Source organism: Lemur catta, chromosome 1, assembly GCF_020740605.2.
Source record: "Lemur catta isolate mLemCat1 chromosome 1, mLemCat1.pri, whole genome shotgun sequence".
Taxonomy (NCBI): domain Eukaryota; kingdom Metazoa; phylum Chordata; class Mammalia; order Primates; family Lemuridae; genus Lemur; species Lemur catta.
Window position 1 is genome coordinate 132,284,862 of NC_059128.1, and position 19,985 is coordinate 132,304,846.

Below are 19,985 nucleotides of genomic sequence, written 5' to 3' on the forward strand. Positions count from 1 at the left end.
TGGAGTAGCCAGTTGGATTCATGTGAGCCAAGCTGGTACACGGGTACCCTGTGTGAGCTTGCATTCGGCAAGGGCCAGTCGCCTTGTTGCCGACTGTGCATGCGGCTGGAGAGTAAATGATGAATAAGCTTTGCTAATGGTATTCAGGGGAAAAGAATGCAAATGGAGAGTAAACACAGATCAGTTTCAATTTCTAAATAAAAGAGAAACACAACCTATGAATATTCCTGTCAACTAAGCACACTGTTCTCAGCTAAGACCTAAAAATGCACAGATGAGAGACATAAATGATCCTCTCCCTGAAGAGATCACAGATGAGCGGGGAGGGAAAAAAATCAGCAAATGATCACCACCAAATGGAAGCAAGAAGAAAAGTTAGAAATGTCAAGAGTCCAAACTAGGTGGTGGCAGAAAGAAAGGATGAGAGATTGGAGAGATTTGGGGAGCAGATTCAACATAACTGGTGACTGCACTGGGGGTGGCGGAAGCTCAGGGGTTAAACATGACTGAGGTTTCTGCTCCAGCACCTGGATACCTGGTGATAGCACAAATAAGATGGAGAAATGAGGATGAATAAGAGGAATGGACAATGACTTCAAGTCTGGGATGTGCTGACCTTCAGATGCCCACAGAACATCGTGGTAGACTGTAAACTTTAGCCCTTTAAAATTTATATTAGCTTCACATTATTCCTATGAAAATAAATAGATCTTTTCTTCACAAGGATTCTTCATGAAAGCTTAACAATCTTAAGACAGAAGGATAGGGTCACCAGATATGGAAGAAGTTCAGGGCAGCACTTGGTGCTAGCAGATCTGTTCCACAGAACAAACGGTGGTCACCACTAGTAGTAAATGAGAAACAAGAAAGAGCTGACTGCTAGTCCATGAGCTCGGGGATAGGAAGGGTCCTAACCATAAACTGTGCATCCTCAATTTAATCATAGCAAAGTCAGTAACAGTACATTAAAACCATGCTCCGAGAGTCATAATTTCAACTATTTGAGTTAAAAACCAAAACCTGTCTTTTAAGTGTCTGTGTAAATATCCTTTGCTAGTATAAACACAGGATAAAAGAATGCAAGGAATGACTTCCGCGTGGTATGTAGTCTAGGGTCCAGGGCATGGCCCGCAGGCAGCCAGAGGGCCAGGGTTCAAACCCCAGTTTTGCAGCCCTGAGACTTTAAAGCAAGTAAAATAAACTCTCTGAGGCCATGTTTCCCAAACTGGCTCTGCTCCTTATGGTGAGATATGACTTACTCTTAGATAGGCATGACCAGGTATATAAATAGAATATGAACCTTTCGTCCTCTAAGAGAGTGTTGCCCAGCAGAAATATGATGTGAACCACATATTACATTTACTGTTGCTAGTAGCTACTTTTAAAAAGTTTTTTTAATCTAGTGAAATGAATTTGATCATGTATTTTTAACTCAATAGATCCAAATTATTATCACTCCAACATGTGAATATCTCATTCATATAACATTATTAATGAGATTGTTTACATATTTTTTAGCTAAGTCTCTGAAATCAGTGTTCAATTCACATTTATAGTACATCTCAATCCAGATGCTAAATGTTATTGGAAATATTTGGTATAGTTGAAAAAGTAGATTCACATGTCTAAGTTGTCCCCAATGTAGCAAAATTTTTCCAGTAACTGAATTGAGTACCAAGTTTTACATTTGAATAAAATAAAATTAAATGTTCAATTCCTCACTTACACTCGCCACATCTCAAGTGCTCAATGGCCATGTGTGGCCAGTGGCTACCACGCTGAACAGACCAGTGCTGAGGTCACAGACTCACTCTGGGCCAGGCTATGCTGCCACTTGCCGACACCCACAAGAGAACAAGGACATCTACGGGATGGATAATTGAGTTGAGACTAGAGTTATGGAGAACCAATTGTTAAGCACTGAGAAAAAATGAGTTTAGAGAAAGGCAGTGGAAACACAGATCCCACGAACAGGGAAAATAGGAAGGAGAAGCAATCCCTCCCCTTCTCCCACCTGTGATTGTAGACAGACTTTCTGCTTTCCCTCCTCATCCAGTGGGAGGAAATATTCCCGATCCTACCAAAGGCCAAGTCAGTCCTTGTGCTTTGAATTCCATCCCCTCCCGCCCACCCTTCTTAGAACTTTATTCCTGCTGTAAACCCTCTCTCATCTCTAACACCAGCTTCTCCTACTCTCCAGGATCCATTCCATCAATGCTAATTCAAACATACTTTCATAGTTCCCATATTAAAAAACAAAAAGATGATAAATGCAACAACGAAAATCTTTTGACCTTAAAATACCTCCACCTTTAGTTCTACTTCTCTTTGCCCTTCTCACCAATGGTTCTTGAACAAGTTACCAATATTCACTATTTCCAGTTCACCACCTCCTCCCTTGGTTTCTGTTTCCAAATTCACCTTAATCTTCTGTCAACAAGAACCACCTCTTCTTGTCCCTCCTCTTCTACCAGAACTCTAAAAGTTGGAGAGATTCAGGCTTGGGCCTGGGCCTCCTTCTCCTCTCTACCTAAAATTTCTCACTAGGGGAGTTCATCTCATTCCAGGGTTTGAAATACCAGCTAGGTGGTGATGATGCTCAAATTTATACCTTCTTCCCTGCCCTCTCCTCTAAATTTCACACCTGTAGGGAGAACAACTTCTCCACTTGGATGTCCCAAATCCAACCAAAATGGAATGTCTCCTCCTCACCTGCTCCTTCTCTGGTCTTCACCATCTAAATTAAATGGCCACACCATTCCCTCATTTGCCAGAAACAAAACTCTACAAGACATGCTTGCTTTCTCCACTCCTGGGATACAAAAATTTCATCTTTCAGCATGTTTTATTGGCTCTACCTCCAAAGCAAAACTTGAATTTCTCTTTTCTCCATTCCTGTGGCCACCAGCTTAGTCCAAACCACCATCTTTCACCTGTCTCCCATAATCATTCGTTGTCTACATTCTTGCCCCCTATAATCCATTTTTCCCAGACATCGGCTAATCTTTTTGAAAATGTAAATCAAATTGTGTCACACCTCCATTCAAACCTTTCAGTGGCTTCCATCACAGTTACAGTAAAATCTCAACTCTTTCTTGCAGCCTTGACTAGTTGCTCCTGCTGCATCCTATACTATTTCCCCCTCTGCTCAGTCCAGCCTTCTCTCCATGTCTGCAACATGCCAAACTCCTTCTTACTGCAGAACTTTCACACTTGCTACCCCTCCTGCTTTGAGCCTAAACGGATGGTTTCTCCTTAGAAGAGAACCAAGTAAATAGCAACGAGAGAGACAAAATCTTCTTTACAAATCAGTCTGAGCCTCCTCAAACACACAGGAGCATATGCAATCCAGGACCCTGATTCTATACCACAGGGTTTTCCTAGACTGACACTAACTGGAAAACATTCAAAGCAGGCCATGACATATGCCCATTAGAGATCTGGAACATTTTAACCAGTCCGTGTCTGTTGCATAGACAGTCATGGCCTTACCATCCACGTGTAAAACACAGAAACAAAAGCCTACAACTTCACCCCCGTCAATCATGGAAAATAAGAACCATTGGGGCTTTGAGAAAAGGCAGTACAACTCTGAGCAAGCAATTCCTTTCCAATTCACACCTGAGTCATTCATAATTTTCTCAACCTTTCCTTTCTCATAAGAAAAAAAATGAAAACTCTGCCATTTAGGCTCAAAATAAACTAACCAAAATTTCACTGGGAAGATGTTGTTTAAGTATGACAAAGACACACCATAATTCTCAGTCCCTTCCAAACAGCTGGTAGATGTTAAATTTCTTGGCATTGGGATGAAAAAAGAAAAAGAAAGAAAGAAATCTCTAGCACATCTTTAAAATGCAAAACTGATATTTCAGAATCGAGCTGTGTTTATTCTTGGCCTACCTTGAACTGTCAACATAGGGGATTGGAAATTTACCAGTATACAAATAAGTTTATAAATTAAGAGAAATCAAAAGGGAACAAAATTTATTTCATTACTACCAGCATTTTCCAAAATATTAGAATAAATGCTGTTTGTGAAAACTGCTATACATTCTAAAATACTGTTTTCTAAAAATCCTATCACTGATGAAAGGAGCTTCAGTAGACTTGTCATTCACACCTAATACATGCAGTTAAATAAAATTATTTTATTTGTCAGTAGTAATGGTGGTGCTATTTCTCTGCATGTCTTCTCTAGTCAAGGAAATTTTGTCAAAAGGACAAAAGTTGAAAACTGTAACCTCAGCAATCACTAACTTTGGGGACTTATCCCCTGGTACAAATGTTCATGCATATGCATATTTTTATCACATATTCAGACAGATGCCCTTGCATTGATTTAAATACTTGCATAAATATTAATGTGTACAAATGCTTGCATGCAGAAAACCCATTTATGAAATATCCAATTGCATAAATTAGGAACATTAGATACTAACTGCATTAACGCTTCATAAAATACATGCACAAGTTTGCATGACAAAAAAAAAAGGCACAATTCATTGGTAGGAGCCAGATTCTCTCAATGTGTTTGCCATTCTGTAGGCATAAACTGGGGATCTCCACAAACTATTTCAAGCCTTTGGGTTACTTATATTTCACTATTTACACGGTTCTCTCCTGGCCTGAAAACTAATTAAGCTCTTTTTCAGAGTAAATTTATAAATTGTTACCCATGACCCTGAAAGGAAGTGCATCATCAAATGACATCAGGAACTAGCTTTTTCACAAAGGGTATGACTCCAAAGTAATTTTCATAAAACATCACCCTCAAACCTTACCTGTACACCATCGTATGTCTGATTTATTCTCAGGAGTGGCAGGGAAATGTAAACTTTAAAAAGTTACAGAAGAAAATGTAATAAAGCCCCACACTTTAGTGGATCTGGATACAACACAACTGGCAGTTTGCTCTTGTCCTAGACTCAGTTCTAGTTCTCAAATGGGGATGAGCCACCATTCTTAGCTTGGGGCAATGAGTGTTTAGGAAGTCACTTCCTTGTGACCATTCAACGTTTCTCAGTTCAGCATATGGCCAGCTGGGTACATTAAAAGACCTGTCAGACTTAAAATACACATCTGAGGTCAAAACAGAAAGGAAAGAAGAAGAGCTCTCAACCCAAAGTATCACTTCTACCATAGAGAGGCGATTTCTCCCTGAAACTCAAATTCAGCTCTTACGAGAACATGGCAAGCATCTCAGAGGCTAAAAGGACACACAAAGCATTTGGTGCTATTTCTGCCTAGTGTAAAAGATTGTGCTTTTTGATAAAAGTGTACATAGCAGAGACTAATTATTGTACACCCACTGGCACTTTCTGTTGTCTTCCTTGGCACCCTGCTACTCCACAGTTCCAGCTCCCTGCAGTGAAGTGAACCCACAAAACTGAATTCTGGTCCAATTGCATAGCAGAAACATTAAACAGAAGGGGCCTGGATCCCTGGATGACTGCGTGGAGTCGAGCCCTTTTGCTCACCTCTCTGCTATCAACCTGCATTGGCCTGTGATGTGAGACAGACATAAACCTTTACTGTGCTTAGATCGGAGGATTATTTATTTCAGCAGTTAACCTGATGCATACAAAGTGCAACCATAGCACAAACAATGCACCTAATATTTCAGTAACAGACAAATCTTCAAGACATCACAAGATATCCCTGTCAGGAGCAAAATGGAAGGAGAAGAGATCTAGGGGTGTGGCAAGATAGGCTAGAGCCTCCTAAAAGTTTTGCGTAGAAATGAACCTGGAAATATTAATAAACTTACATGCTGCACAACAGTGAAACAAAGTGCCACACAACTCCATGTATTCGTTAAAACACTTACTGAATGCTAATACATGTCAGGTACTATGTCTGGTGCTAGGGTTAAAAATTCGACTGGCCACATTTCCTGAGCTCAGGAAACCACAGTCGTAGCTGGTTGGAAGGGGAGAAAACTCAATCAGTCCTTTGACGCAGTGTGGTGGGTGTCATGAAAGTCATCCTGAGGAAGCATCTACCATGTCTTCTCAAATGTGGTTTTTGTGTAATATATAACATGGGTATCCATAACGAAGATCACAAAACAGATTCATTTCTGCATGAAAAATACCAGGGATTTTGAATCTGCCCAAGACTGTGCTCAATATGACAAATGGTGACTTTAAGTCTGTAAGTCATGTTAGTATCAAGTAACACTACACACGATTATCATCATCTCCTTATCAAAGTCGCTAAGCACTGCATGGAAGAACACAGATAGCAGAACTCAGGACACCCCCGAGAGCAAGCCCACCCGGGTCATGTGCCCTAAAAAGCTACATTGCCTGGGAATTGCACAGACACTGGCAGGTCTCCTCCTTCATAAGGACACTATGCCATCAAAGACTGAACCTGGAATCTGTGCCTTCTAATGAAAAAAAACAGAACTAAAATGTTATTTGTTACTCTCTTAAATGAAAATACAGAATTCCAACAAAAGTATAGGTTTTTCTTCATGCCATCTTAAATAATCCTGATGTTTATCACAATGTTTGTAAGGAAGCAAAACATCATTAAGGAACTGTCTAAAAATCTTAGGGTCCTGAGCCCAAATTTGGAAACAATTCATTTGCAAATTCATATGTGACAAGCTGCATTAATAAGAATTTTTTTCATCATATGTGAGAATTATTAGGTCAGTATCCTTAAAAGGACCAAATTCTACTCTCTTTCATGAAAACTCTAAAGTGGACACTAGCTCCCAGGAAAATTTTGCAACATTGTTTAATGAATATATTCTATACAAAACTGAGTGTCAGTAATGAAAATACTGTTGCGTCTAGGAAATCCAAATAAATGAAATGAAATAAACGGTTGTAAATGGTAATAAATTTGAAGACTGGAAATACTGCTGCTCCTTCTACAAATGCAAAATGAAGTGACTATTTAAAGCTTCTTCATGTCCAAATATTTCCTCAATTCTCAGTTTATTACATACAAATAACAAAACTATCAGTTATTAAGCACTATGCCAAGTCTTTTACTTATGTTCTAAGAGCTGATATTTAATTCTCATATAAACCCTGCAAGTGAAGTATTTTCATTTCCATTTTACAGATGTGGAAACTTAGACACAATGAAGTGAATGAAGCAGACCTGCTTTATTACTTTAGTTTGCAGGGTTAAAAAAAAAAAAAAAAAAGCAATAAAAGGGATGCTGGCATTAGAACTCAGGTCTTGTCTGCCTCAAAAATCAGCTCTTTATGCCCAACAGTCTGCTGAGACTAGAACCTAAAGAATGGTGGAGAAGGATAATGAAATTGGTATAAGCAGGATCCCAGCTCAGTTTACTTGTCACTACGGCCACATCTCTTCTGTCCAGAATCACATAGTTACTTATGTCTATTCTCCACTTTCTTTTATGGTTCGATCTGGCCTAAGAACAAGAATTAAATGAGAGCTTGAATCTGACGGACAGTTTCTCCTCTAGTCTACAAACATTCCAAAAAGCAGAAAGCCAGCTGCCCCTTCCTTGGCAAGTTCCCATTGAATCCAAATAAATAATGCAGTGTTTTCTGTGCTTTAATTTTCTTTAGGATTACTGCTAATTATGGTTTAATTTCTGCCCGTTCTAATTATTGCCTATCCCGTCCTTCAAAATGACCTTGGAATCTAACATCTTTCCATAGACTTGAACATTCTCCCACCTTAGGAATAGGGTTGGGTCGCTTCTTTTTCAGCACCAACAGGAGCTCATCTCAAATATTCTTCAACAGAACAAAACTGTAAGTAAGAAGAAAACTGTACCTTTCATAAAACATCCCACTTTTTTTTTTCTTTTGCCCAGTATCAATCTCCATTTCAAAGCATAACATTTTGGGAGTCTCAGGAATAATTACCACCACGTTGCCTTCAATGTGCGCTCTGGAAGGACTGAAAAGTACACCTGCCAAGCTCAGCCCAATGACATACGCTCAGCTCTCTCCTCCCCTACACCAGGGCACAAGCATTTCCCTGATTCCCCCAAACCAGACTAAACTGCTTTTCCCATGTTTCTCAATTACATTTTAATAAAATTGTTAAAGGCCCAGAAGGAAAGCCAATCATCCCCCGTTGTACCTATCTCCATAGAGAGAGCTCCATTTCATATTTTTATCTAATAGGGCCTTTCTTCTGAGTCACCCAAGGGTTTTTCCATCATGCCTTCATTGATCCTCCCAACTTAAAATAAGCATCAAATATTATCATTCCCATTTGAGATGCAGGAGGAGAGAGGCACAGTGATTGAAATATAATGCTCTGCTGAAATAGGTCACTTCAGACGTTGAAGGAGCCTTACGAATTTATCGTGTAATCCACATGCTGGAGGAAGTTATTTCTTGTTTCTTACCCACATGTCTTGCAACAATGCAAAGCTAACTTCCTTTGCTTTCAACTAGGATCAAGTCCCCAATTCCTTACACACATAAAACTAAGTCATTCAAAACTATTCAATTACTAGGATTCTTTTCCTCTGTATTCTGACTTTAGGAATCAAAGGTAAATAATCTCAAACAGGCATCCCTGGAAGATGTCCCAAAAATGATATTTCTAGACAGTGTCCTGAGGACAACAGGAACCCAGGGCCATCTCTTGGACCATCTATATCCTCTATAATGACCTTTGCTGATCAATGTCTCTGATCTCTGGCCTCTTTAACTACAAGAGGCAGTTAAGTTTTTGAGTCAAAGTTAATGGCACTATGGTTTGTCATCTAACTTTCAGAAACACAGTCAATGAACGCGACAGAAGTTTAGGCTTAACCTGTATTTAAACATAATAATAGGTTCACCAGAACACCCCACACTGAAGACATTTTAGCTAATTGAGATTTTCTCTCCATATTTGTATGAGAACCAAGGTAGCATTTGCATGCAATGCTAAAGGCATACATATTTATATGGGTTTGCACTCTCTCAGACCTGCCAACCTGATATTGTGTCTGAGACTGGCTACCCCAGGCTCGTATCACAGTTGGGGCGTGAGCACACCACTGCCTTTTTACATACCATACAGACACCTTTGTTCAACGTTTGTCATTTAATTTTAAATCAATGCAATAAAACTGTCTAAGTTCTTTTTTAATTTGCATTTGCTTATACATACAGAGATGCAAGAAATCATGTTTTTTTTTCCTTTTATTCTCCAAAACCAGACACCCACAAATACTAGTGCCAGAATCCTCCCAGGCACAACAGCCAGACATAAGGGCTTCAAGGTCTCATGGCGACAATGGTAATGAAAACTAACCCACATCAGGGCCAAGTTGACCACAGGACTAGATAATCCACTCCCAACATTTAAACAAAATAAATGATCCTAAAATCTATGGTCAAGTAGAAAATATATTCTACTTACTATTCAAAATCTGCAGGACCAAATTAATTTTTGTAGCCCATGAAACACACCACACAGTCTCATTCTTGACTCCTGGTATACGTGATTCTCCTATGTGGGAAGTCTTTTGCCACCCACCACTCACATTCACTCACCCCTTCCTCCCTTGCCTCTATATGGTTCATTCTTAGAAACTCCTCTCATGGCACCTTCATCTGTAAACCATCTGTGACCACCACCAAATCCCAGCTGTCCTCCCTGAACCCCCAAAACCACATCTCACTTTTAACACTCACCAGGCTGTGTTCTGTGTTCTGGATTGAGAACTGTGCTTAAAGATCTCGTATCTTCAGTGCCAAGCACAGGGTAGGGACCTTCAGAGAAGGGTGGAACAGTAAAGGTAAGTATATTCTGAGGGGGAATAAGCGTTAAATCTTAACATCAAGCATCACAGGAATAAACCCCCTGGGAAGTGTCTGGGAGAATGCAAAGCCTTCTTGTATCCTAGCACATAAAGCAACATGTGAATGGGAGATTCTACGTGGGGATGATAAGCTCTGTTCCTAGTGTTAAGAAATTCAAAACTTCTAAATTCGGTCCTAATACTCACTCTGCAGCCTTCAAAACACCATTTAAGAATAAATTAACTTCTGCACCAACAGCAAGACACTAAAATCTTGGACATTTGTCCTATGGTACGAGGACTCTAGATGTACCACATAAGCAACACTCCCAAAATCCTGGTGTAGAGGGAAACCCTGCATTTTGAAATCAGCAATAAAAAAAAAAAAAAGAAAAAAAAACCTGGACTCAAATCTCAGCTCTATTCTTCACTGGCTGTATGCAATTAGGTAATTTATTTATCCTCCCTGGGCAACAATTTCCTCATCTGTGATGTGAGGATTATGACAAGTATTTCTAGGGCTTACTGAGGGAAAATAAATGAAATAACAAACACGAAAAATTACCCAGCACACAGTGAGCCCTCCAAAAAACATCATCCCTGACCCCTTCCTTTGTTGGGGGGGGTAGGTGTCACCTATGTACCAACGGGGTGCAAATGACACAACAATTAACATGCTCATGCTTGAGTTCTGAACAGCTACATGACAAGGGAGGTGACCGGTGGCCCTTGCACGACTGTGGCAAGAAGCCAGTAGTGTTTTCTCTAAAATCCACACACTGTTTCCACATGTGGGAATTGGACTTTTGTATCATCTTTTCATCAGCTCACTCTGAAAATCTGTGTTTTCAAGAAGCTGTGGCCCTTGTGTTGCTGGCAGCTAGTCGAGGGGTGAGGTACAAACCTAAGGCCAACACGAGGGCCGTCAAAGGTTTTCCAAATGCTCCATTTCTTGATCTGGGTGTTAGGCACGTAGATGCCCAAGGTACTATTACCTTTTAAGCTGGACATACATTTCTGTAAACTTTTTGTATGTGTGAGATAGTTCACAGTTTAAAAAGGGGGTATATTCTTAATATCAAAAGATTAAAATCAAGGATCCTAGGCATAGAAATTCTGGCAGAATTTAACTAAGGATAACATTTATTTTTTTGCCCGCTTGAAACTATGAGTTTTTTTTGAATCACTGATGATATTTTAGAGGGTTTACAGCTTAATACTTAGGAGTCCTTTTTTGAATATACCTGGAAAGTCTATTTCTGAATGACCACAAATTTTGACAGCGCCCACTGATGTAATTCAGAGTCGTGCAACCATAGTTAAATGGAATGAATAATATTTGATAGCACTACAAAGTGACTACAATCAACAATAAATTAGGATATACTTTTAAATAACTAAAAGCGTGGAATTGAAATGCTTGTAACACAAAGAAATGATAAATGCCTGAGGTGATGGCTTGATTAAGGCACACTGTATGCCTGTATCAAAATGTCACATGTACCCTATAACTATTACGTACCCATAATAATTAAAAATAATTTTTTAAATTAAAAAATAAAAAAATAAATAATGGACATGTCCCTGATCCTGGAAAAAGAAAAGCAAAAAACAAAGTGCCATGTGTCCAAAATGAAAGGCAACCTAGACAAAAGGTCAGAACCCCTCAGAACCCCAAGTCTTTCACCGGCAGCATTGGGAGACTTGTAAGCTAATTTTCAAAGCAGTCCAACAACACAGACTTAAGATTGGGTGGTACTTTGTCTGACATCCTCCCATCTTCATTGGCTCGGAGAACAGCGGAACACGGGCTATTCTATGCAGGCACACGGAAAACTGTCAAATAATGCTGCTTCCCTCTTCTCACGCCTTCTCTTAGGACAACATTTCCCTCCCAGTTTGTTTGGTGTATTTATTGCAACAAGTACAGAGTACTAATTTAACTAAATATTAAACTTCTAAAGATATGATTGTAATAGTTAGCATAATAATCTATAGAGCCATCTACAAAAGCAAAAGGAGCACTGATGAACTTAATAGTCGTTTATTACAACTGTGTTGTGCTTTGCAACACAAATCACAGTCACAGACATTTTTGCTGAGAAATCACACATGTGCACACACACACACACACACAACCACATACACATGAGGTATCAGGAGACAAATGGAAAATAATGTAGGAAGCAGATGGACAGACTGCTTCCCAGGCAGACAGAGCACATGCTTCCTACAAGAGTGAGGTAAAGGGCCCCCAAAACAGAAGAGTTCAACAAATGGATACAGAAGTCTGCAGTCAGACAATCTAACAAACCACTAATTATTTTCAGGTTACTTGTTGTTCTATGCTATTAGAGTTCAGCATTGTTCTTATCAATTTTCAAATTTATTTCATTTAGGAACAAGCACCATAATCTTTACGGAATTTAGAAACTTTAATGGTTTTCATCTAACCCTAAAAGCAGAAATAATAATGGAATAGAAGTCAGAAGCAATGTAAATAATTGCAGCCATCTGTCCTGCCTTTTGCTAAATATTTCACACCTTTTCAACCAATAACATAAAGCCCAGGATCAGAATGCAATGCGCTAATCAGTTTATTCTAAATAACCCAGTGGTATGGCTTATTTAATTCTATCCATGACACGAGAGCCCTTTCATTTTATAACTACAAAAAAATATGGTTTTCTCCCTTCAATAAATCAAATAAATAATGACTTGCCCTTCCCAGTACTTAGTAATTGAATGTATCAAATGCCTTATCTGGCAAAAGCTGAATGCGAAATAAAGTTACAGAAGTGTTTACAATCCATGCACAGGGGTGAGCCGGAACAACTTTTGGAGAAAAATGAGTCAAATAAATGGTTAACTGACAGTGTACACACACTCACGCTGGAGGACACAAAAAGGTTCACAGTAGTTGTTAAATTCATTTAGAGAAACTCACTTTATTTCTCCAGCAGAGCTCTCACCAGCTAATCTGTATCACAACCTGCAGGAGTCTTAATATTCTCAGCAGGATGAAGATTTGGGCCACACGGATTCAGCTATTTAATCTTGCAAGAGAACAATATTTGGCAGGAAAAGACCCCACAGCACCGAGAGGACGTCCCAGTGGTTTGTTGTCATTGCAGACTGGGCCAAGAACACCGAAGGCAGAAACCCAACGGCCTTCAACCATGTTTCCCTTTTCCTTTCACTGGTGCTCGTGACTCAAACACATGTGCACACTCTACATATACATGGAAAACATACACATCACATGTGCATAGGCAGCTATTGCAGACGGGGGTCTGCCTGTAAAAGGCAAAATGTTTTCTCAATACTGGGCTCCTTCCTGAAAAACTTAAAATTCGAAAGTATCACTTCACAGGCTGGAGGTAGGAAAAGAGATGAAGGAACAATGGCAGTAGTTTTGCTTTCAAAACCTTTAATCTTCTTAAACACTGAAAACCAAAATAGTGAAAACATATATGAATTGGTAAATATGTGCAAATATTTAAGATATTGATCTTTTTAATCATTTCAAAATTACTCAGCTAAGCAATACTCTTCTATAATTAAACATGTTTGGTATTTTACATATAATACTATGGTTTGGTTTCGTTGTGTGTTTTGTTTTGTTTCATTAAGGACCTTTAGTTCTGTATATAATCTTTCTTTATTTCTTTATGTAACTGCCTGTTAAACAATTTAGGGAGTTTGATTTAATTTTGAGTGCTATTTTCTGGAAACCCACGCTGGCAGGCAAACAGGAAATAGGGAAAACGGACATAAGGAAGTAGGCTAAACTTAAAACAAAAGTTATAGCTCCTATTATTAAGCAAAGAGTATGAATCACTATTCAAGTCAATGACTCTGTAAAGTTCTTTAAAAACTTTTTAAAAATAGTTATGGCAAGAGTTCAATTTTTTTTTTAACCTCCCAAACCTCGGTTAGTTATTCCTCTGCTATTAACACCGTGTTTCCCTGTGTTATTCCACTTAGATAATTAGATATATTATCTCATATGTGTAGATAGTAGATAGTTGCTACAGCAATTATCTGGTGGGAGGCTGACTGCAGGCACCAGGAGATCAGGGGTCATGTTTATTTTATGCCTCATTATCTCTCCCAGCTCCTAGCAAAGTGCCTGGCACATACTAAACACTTAAAAAAATGTTAAGTTGATGATTAAGTTCTCAAAGGTGGTTTCTTCTAGAGAACCTTTATTTTGGATTTATAGATACCCAAAATATGCACAGTTGAAAATAATAACTGCTCCTTCCACAATCTTCTCTCAACCTACATTTCAGAAATAGTATCTCTCCCTGTGCGCTCACAAGCAGAAGATGGGTATTCCTAACCTCACCGTCTTCCTCCTTCCCTCCTGCCTTTTCTGTCTCCTACACACCTTTACATTCCACTGAGGCACTCACGCATCATAGTAGGAACATGAAACACATCCAGAGACGCAGGCTCTCCCTTGTTCTGAAAGCTACAGGGCAACGTGATGTCCATAGCTAATGTTCGGTGAACAAACACGCGTGCCTATGTAAGGTTATCTGTGAAGACAACTTCTACATATATCTTATTCTTTATAGTCAAAGCATCATGTTCTAGAGGATTGAAACATCAACAAGAGATGTCACTTGCCCTCAAAGGCCTCATCCCAATTATACAACAGAAATAAATATTTAAGTCACTTTGTTTGGAAGAAATCAATGCACTCTATCAAAAATAACAAGTATTAAGAAAAATAGAATCATTTTTAAGGTTTTTCTCTTATCTTTTATTCTTTTTTCTAAATCCATACTCTTTTTTCATAGCTTACTTAACAAAGGCAAATTCTAACACTTTGGTGATTCTAAGGGTGCAATGACACAAAGCTTAATTCAAATGAGTTAAAAGTTCACTTTGTTACAGTTAATTTTTCCACAAAAGGAAAAATCAATCAAAAATATGAGCAAAAACAAAAAAATGATCCTAACTTCCTGCTTCTGGGGACACTTCACAAAAGCTATAGGTCCTTTAAACAGAAAGTTAGTCTCCTTTTACAAGCAGCTTTGCATGTGATTCTATGGAGAAGAGAAAAAAGCTACAAAGCAGTCCTGACAACCATGAATGAAAAGAAAGTAGGAGCAAAAAAATAACATGCAATTTTCATGACATAATTCCTCTATGAACATGAAAAGCAAATTAGAGAACATAGTTGCATATTCTAAAAAAAGAGAGAGAGAGAGAAAGGGAGAGACATTCTTGCTTCTAACTTCCAAATCATGAAATTTTCTTTAATTGTGTATAAATTTGGCTTGGATTACCGATGAATCTTGAATTAAATCTCTGTACGATGTCTCCCTTGACTCATGACTTCTAATAAGCTAAAATAACATTTGAATATTACTCTTATGAACTAAAAAAAAAAGTTTTAAATCTATTTCAAAAAATCCCACTGAAATTATAATCATATGGCTTAATTATTAATGTTAGTCACATCTGGGACTCTACAAATATATATAAGAGTTCTGGTTTTTCTTTAACATTCAGGATGCTCTCAAATAATCAAATCTGGAAGAAAATTCAGATATTTTTTAAATTTTAAGTCTGTATAATGCACTGAAAATTGAGACGTTTTCAAAAGAGCTAGTTTTTATTAGACCTTCTATGTGGTATAGGAATGTTTTTTGTCTATTGTCATCTTTCTGCCCTCTTTTTTATTCACATCTGTCTGTCTCTCTCTTTCTCTCTCTCTCTCCACAAAACATAGCGAGAAGGCAGCTGTCTGCAATCCAGGGAGAGACACCTAACCAGCCCTGACATACCTTGGATCTGAAACTTCCCAGCTTCCAGAATTGCGAGAAAATAAATTTCTGTTGTTAAGCCACTCAGTCTGTGGTATTTTGTGATGGCAGCCCAGGAAGACTAAGATAAGCCCTATTTTATTTTTTAGATACTTAGGTTAGACACCAAAAAGAATCCCCTGGCCATGACATAAAATATTTTTAAACAGGGGCAGCCCTTGCATTTCTAATGTAATGAATACTTAGAAGCCATATCAGAAAGCAAATGGTCCTGCTTTACCAGGTTAATATTGCTGCAATCCCCTGATAAAACTACAGAAGTCACTGAATATTTAAATAGCAGAAAGTGAAAGTAGGTATTTATCAAGCAGCACAAACAAAATGAGCGGCAAACCTGAAAGCAACTTTAAAAACTAAGGACTCTCTTGCAAAAAGGGGTTTCAAGGAAAATATTGTACAAAATTAGTCAATATTTTAAACATCATTGTCTGATTCATGTATTCAACACACCTTTCTGAGCACCAACCATGTACCGAACACTGCTCTAGGCACTAGCAATCTTATGTTGAAAAGAAAATCAGTTCCTTGCTCTACTACACGCACATATTCTAGGGAAGATTTTATTTGCCTAGATTGCAAAGTTGATGGAAAGGCAAACCTTTCTCAAAAAAAAGAAAGAAACAAACTTTGAGGAAATGGAGAAAATAACCCCTTAAAATAATTCAGCTATTTACTGAATATATATTTATTTGGTAACTATTTAATACTTTGTGCTAGAGAATGATGGAACAGAGAAAAAATCTGGGAGTTTTCACGAAGAAAATTGATGTGATCTCAAGACACAGACCTTGAAAGAGATTAGAACTTGTAATAATCTCCATTATAAGATGAAAATCACACAAGGCTAGGAGGATTCACTCATCAAAGTCAAAAGTGAAAAGGTTTGTTGGCAAAAACAGTCAATTCATTTGTTTATCAAATTTGGCCCTGGAGCTATAAAGAAAAAGACACAGTCTGTATCTTTGTAGAGTTCAGTCCGGAGGTTAGAAAACTCATGATGCAGCTATAGAAGCAGATTCCCAGAGCAGCAAGGGAGGGGGCAAGGTGTGGGAAGAGGAGGTAACCTCTGAGCTTGGGCAGATGGGGAGACATACAAAGGGCCTCGCAGGAAGTGAGAAGTGGATGGAACTCAGGGTGTAAGAGGGCCAACCAGGCTAGAGGTCTCAGCCAGCACTAAACCAGGGACAGCCTCACACTCCATGCAAAAGATTTTGCATTTTATCCTAAAGGCAGTAGGGAGCCATTAACAGATTTGAAGAGAGAGTGTGGCATGATCAGAAGTGCATTTTAGGAAGATCTTGCAAGAAAGCACGGGGATCTACTTGTACTTTTTTGAGGAACCCCCATAATGATCCAGCTATCCCACTATTAGGCATTTAGCCAAAGGAAAAGAAACCAGTAAGCCAAAGAGTCATGTGCACCCCATTTTTACCGCAGCACTATTCAAAACAGCCAAGATAAGGAATCAACACGCGCACCCAACAACAGAAGGATGGATAAAGGAAATGTGGTATATACTCCCCATGGAATACTATTCAGCCATAAAAAAGAATGAAATTCTGTTGTTCATGGCAACATGGATGGAACTGGAGAACATTATGTTAAGTGAAATAAGCCAGGAACAGAAAGTTAAATATCACGTTTTCACTCATACATGGAACTAAAAAAAAAAAAATTGTTGATCTCATAGAAGTAAACAGTAGAACAGAAGATACTAGAGGCTGGGAAAGGTGGATAGGGACAGATTTGTTAAAGGATACAAACTTACAGCTAGATGGGAGGAATAAGTTCTAGTGCTCTATAGCACTGTAAGATGACTATATTTAACAGTGATACATTATATAGTCTCAAATACCTGGAAGGAGGATACTGAATGTTCCTAACACCAAGAGATGACAAATGTGGGAGATGATGGATATGCTAATTACCCTGATCTGATCACTACTCACTGTATGTATGGAAACATCACCATGTACTCCACGAATATGTGCAATTATCATGTGTCGATTTAGAAATATTTTTAATTAAATTTTAAAATGTTTTTTAAAAAAGAAACCACATAAAATAATAACATGAAAGGGGGTAGAGGCAAGTGAGAGAAGTCAAGAGACTATTCCTGCAACCCAAGCAAGGGGTAGGGAGGGCCTAAATTAAGAGACAGAAAAGGCCAAGTACAAAGTACCATGCTGGGCATTCTTGCACATACAAAAAATAAATTAAAAAAGACATGGATGATCTTCACCTTCAGAAAGTTAAAGAAGTAAGACACACAGACACATGAAACACTAACGAAAACCAAGATGTAGGCTACGATGTGTGAGACAGCACAATAGCATAAAGCACTGTAGTAATTTGGAGATGAGGAAGATCACTATAGCTGGGTCTGAGTGTGTATCAGGGATGAAGGGGCCAGATGTCATTTGCAGATATTATGAAATTGTCCTAAACAAGAGGAATGACTCATGCAAAAGCCCAGGACAGAGTAAGTAGGCAGGCCTAAAAGAAATGGAAGAACAGTGTTGAAGAGCAGTGAAAGATAAGGTGAAAAATAATAATTTAGGAGCAGATTGTGGAGGGTCCTTAGAATCAGAATTAAGAGGTTTAGGAGATTAGACTTTATCCCACTCGAAGTGGAGGTCCAAGGAATGTTTTTTAGTGGGTAATAATTAGGGTCTTGATGAAAGAGATATTTTAGAAAGACTCATCTGGTGATAGTGTTTAAGATTCAATGCAAGGAGCAGAAAGAGCCTGGAAGAAGATAAGGCCAATTAGGGGCTAATGCAGTAACTCCGGCACGATAAGGGGCCTGAGCACAGCAGAATTGAAAAGAAAGGAATGTGGGGGGGGAAAAAAGGATTTCACAAAAGAAGGATCTTCAGAAATTGTTTGCTGGATCCTTCATCTCTGTTTCCAAAAAGAAGTCATATGTGTGAATTCATCTATTACGGGGGCTCTTCCCAAACCTCCCCTCTAGACAATGCCATTTTACAACTCAAACTCTTGTACTTGTCATGCACAAGTAATTACTGGTCTGGGATGTATTTGTTTCTTTAAGTGACTGTGGCTAAAAAATTGAGGATAAAAAGAGGAGATCAGCCTTTGAAGTTCTGCCCTACATGGAAAAAAATAAAGCAAAACCAGGTGTAAGGGAAACCATGGATTTGGAAACAAGAAAGGACGGAGAGGTAATTTTCCGTACATTTTTCTCATGAAAGTGTAAGTATTCCTAGAAATATTTTTCCTGAGGAGCAGTTGTTCAGAGGATCTCATTAAACTGGGTATGTCAAAGTGTTTCAAAACGAATGAAGTATTCATACATGCGTTAGGTATTATAAGAAAAATATGTTATTGCCCTATCACTTCCTTTTTTTTTTTTTTTTGATCTTTGCCTTTAAAGATAATGCTACTGACCCACAATTTCTCAAGAATGCATTGGACTTACTGGGTGAGATGAATTGGAGATAAGGTTTAGTCCACTAAAACAACATATAGATTCACTCTGCAAAAATACCAACCCTGGAGGGCTTAAATCCAAACTATTGACCTCATAACTAACCATCTATGTTAATAAATCCCATTATGAGCTATAACAAAAATAACATTTCATTCTCCTTTCAAAACTCCTTCGTGCACTAGACTTTACTGCTAAAAATCAGGTTTCATAAAAATATTTCATTAGTTATAAAATTTATGCTTCTTGTATAAAGAACAAAATTGACAAATAATCTATTTCAATGTTGTATGGCTAATTTTTTTACCTTCTCACCTTTAAAAAAAAACTTTTATGTTTGCTGAATATAAAAAGAAAGGGAAAAAAATCCTTCTGTGTCAGTGGGTCTGATTCATAAAAGATCTAATTGCCTCATACACGATAATTTTGCCACCAGTTTACAATTAGCATGCATTTCTCATGCATGAATTGACCCAATTACATAACAAATTTCACCTTTGGGGATTTCTCTCGACTGCTTGTCTTCTGTCCACCATACAACTCAATTTCACACTGTCAGCAGCCTGAACATGGTTACAGTCAGTCTCTGTCAAAATGATTTATTTAAATTACAAACAGAGACCAAATCCCTGGATAATTGCCCCTACCCTCATGCTTACTCTTACACTCAACCCAACTTTGAATCCAATCTTTTAATAGTCCATAGACACCACTATTCAATTATTAGGGCAATGTTTAGTTCCAATAATCTAATACTGTTGAAGCTAACTTGCAAAATCTCAGGCAACTAAATCAGCAGTCTCCATGCGCGCTTATTAATGGGCATATAATTTATTTTACATTCTAAGAAGTCAAGGAAAAATTATGTAGCTGTATCCAAAGAGCTAAAACTAATTACATTTTAATATCAAATTATGGAGAGATTTTTTTTTTTCTATAATGTTGGGAA

The 19,985-nt window shown here is 38.2% G+C and overlaps 1 protein-coding gene across 3 annotated transcripts in view; it reads right to left on the reverse strand.

Moving 5' to 3' along the window:
• The window catches only part of NEBL (nebulette), a 326,459-nt gene that overhangs the window by 131,114 nt on the left and 175,360 nt on the right, over nucleotides 1-19,985 (reverse strand). Inside the window, exon 2 of one of the 3 annotated variants that reach the window (XM_045534488.1) lies at nucleotides 9,639-9,716. The exons of the other annotated variants lie outside the window; for them this stretch is intronic. The gene's annotated coding sequence lies outside the window, so the exon portion shown is untranslated. The remainder of the gene's footprint in view (nucleotides 1-9,638; nucleotides 9,717-19,985) is intronic. 3 annotated transcript variants of the gene reach the window in all.